This window comes from Otolemur garnettii, unplaced genomic scaffold (genome assembly GCF_000181295.1).
Source record: "Otolemur garnettii isolate 467f Iridium unplaced genomic scaffold, OtoGar3 scaffold00035, whole genome shotgun sequence".
NCBI lineage: Eukaryota > Metazoa > Chordata > Mammalia > Primates > Galagidae > Otolemur > Otolemur garnettii.
This window is the reverse complement of record NW_003852430.1, coordinates 8,184,432-8,187,493: the sequence shown is the minus strand read 5'-3', so window position 1 is coordinate 8,187,493 and position 3,062 is coordinate 8,184,432.

Here is a 3,062-nt window from a genome sequence, read left to right as displayed (position 1 = left end):
CCTCCCAAGTTGCTGGGACCACAAGCACCCGCCACAATGCCTGGCCATTTTTTGGTTGCAGCCATCATTGTTGTTTGGCAGGCCCAGGCTGGATTCAAACCCACCACCTTGGGTGTATGTGGCTGGCGCCTTAGCCGCTTGAGCCACAGGTACCAAGCCAACATCCAAATGTTCCAAAAGCATTTTTAATATGTTTAATTGCATCTTATTAAATCCTACTGTCAATAAAAAAGTGACTACTTTTACAAACATGTTTCTTTACTTCAAACCACTGCTTATGTTTTATCTTTCTTTATTTGGAAATTAAAATACTGTATAATAACTTAAAAAACCAAGTTTTTTTTTTGCAGTTTTTGGCCAGGGCCGGCTTTGAACCTGCCACCTCCAGTATATGGGGCTGGTGCCCTAATCCTTGAGCCACAGGTGCTGCCCCCCTCAATCAAGCTTTTTGAGGTCTGCTGCTTAAACTTTTATAGTACAGTATTGTAAGCACATAGGAACTATTATACTTACGAGAACATGGATGCCTTCTTTCTCCACAAGAGTAGTGTCATAAGTTGCTTCACACACTCTTACTATTGTGGTAACTCCATACTTCTTAAGTTCCTAGATAAAATATAAATTAAAAAATTTAATGAAATCTTCACAATGACATCACTATTATTTAGTATTAGCTATTTTGATCATAGGCAGGTTTGCTGGTTAACAGAAAACCATGAAAAAAACTGATACAAACTATAGCTGGGCATTGTGGCAAGTGTCTGTAGTCCCAGCTATTTGGGAGGCTGAGGCAAGAGAATAGCTTTAGCCCTAGAGTTTGAGGTTGCTGTGAACTATGATGCCACAGCACTCTACCGAGGATGACAAAAATCAGACTCTGTCTAAAAAAAAAAAAAAATTGGTAGAAACTATGTATTTTTAAACATGGAAGCAAAATCTCTTCCCCTTTTCTGGGGATAGGGTCTTGCTCTGCTGCCCTGGCTAGAGTGTAGTGGCATCCTCAGAGCTCACAGCAACCTCAAACTCTTAGGCTCAAGCAATCCTCCTGCCTCAGCCTCCCTAGTAGCTGGGACTATAGGCATACACCACACCTGGCTAATTTTTCCATTCTTTCTAGAGATGAGTCTCACTATCATGCAAGCTAGGCTTAAACTCCTGGGCTGAAGTGATCTCCCATCTCAGACTCCTGTTATAGGAGTGAGCCACCACACTGTGTAGCAAATTTTGTCTTAAATGACAATACCAGAAGAGTGTAAAAGGAAAGGGGATATTAAATACTGTCTTGTATTTTATTTTCTAGAGACAAGGTCTCTCTCTGTCACCTGGGATAAAGTACAGTAGCATGCTGACAGCTCACTGTAACCACCAATTCCTGGGCTTTAGCAATCCTCCTGCCTCAACATCCCAAGCAGCTGGGACTAATGGTGTACGCCACCATGCCCCCATTTTCTTACTTTTTGAAGAGATGAGGTCTTGCTATGTTGCCTAGGCTGGTCTCAAAGTCCTGGCCTCAAATAATCCTTCCCCCTTTGACTCCCAAAGTGCTGAGATTACAGGCATGAAGCCACCATACCTGGCTCTATGTATTTTTAGTAAGTGGTGGCTCACACATATAATCCCAGAACTCTGGAAGGTCAAGACAGGATCTCCTGAGCTCAGGAGTTCAAGACCAGCCTAAGCAAGATGAGACCCCATCTCCACTAAAAATAGAAAAATTGGCAAAGCTTTTCGGTAGATGCCTGTAGTCTCAGCTATGGAGGCAGGAAGATCACTTGAACTGAGGAGTTTGAGGTTGCTGTGTGAGCTACGCTAACACCAAGGCACTCTAGCCACAGCAACAGAGCAAGACTCAGTCTCTAATAAAAAAAAAGGTATTTTCTCCCCCTTTAAAACTTGTGGCCCTTCACATACTGAAGTTGTTTACAGTCATGGTAATACTAGATAGGTTGGAATGAAACAGTAAGAGGGGTAAAAGCAATAAGGTCAAAAGTAAATATAATCAAAGGAATATATAACTAATTTGGTAAATAATCTCAATACAATTATACTAGCCAAACTTTACTCATTTGAAGTATGTAATATTAAGTCTTGAAAGTATATTCAGATTCTAAAATTTGAAAATGTAGTAAAAACCCCACATATTTAAAACTATAGGCTTCAAAATATATTATTAGTTTTAACTCTCCTGAGATTTAAATGATGTTTAGATGGTAAGGTAAAACAAAACTATTATCTGAGAGGCCTATTTGCTGTTTCTGGACACCTATAGATATTTATTAATAAAATATATACGTGTACAGATACATTCAGCATTCATTACATTCCTTACTTCTGGTAAGAGATGTGGTCAATAGTGAGATTGTTTTGGCTATGTAGTTACCACCAGGAAGAAGCAGAATTAGATGAAAATTAGTTCTAAGCATCAAATCAGCACCAAGACTTAAAGTAATTTTATGGTATTAGTCATTAGGCTAAGCATATGTATGAAAAAAATCCATAAACAGTAGCTGTCCCCCAAACATCCCTTATAAATGACAGCTACATTGTCCACATACTAATTTCAATTACGCAAACTCAGATGCATAAAATACTATGAACTCATAAATCCAAACAGGACACGTCTTTCTCAAAAATGTATAAAAAATTTACCCCTAAAGAAGACATATGTATAAGAGAACCCCCATAGTTCACCACCTTAAGTTGACCTGATTTTCACAGATGGACGTGCACTACATGTACAGATCAGCACCACAGGCCTAGTTCCTTATGGTGATTACCTCTGTATGTCCACCAGTTTGTTACGGTCCCTTGGGTATCAACTTACAGAAGAGTTTACTGTATTTTATTTCTGGTAATTATAACTGTAATATACCACCTCATATTTTCCAAAATAGTATTTATTTTGTTAGATATAAGCCCAATTATTTAACTGCAATCAACTTAATATATTAAAACTATCAAATCTTACCTCTATAAATTTGTTTAAGGTCGCATTGGTTGGATTGTGTGTAATAAGAAATCTCATGTTCTTGTATGTGACTTCTACAGGAGCTGGGCGGTTC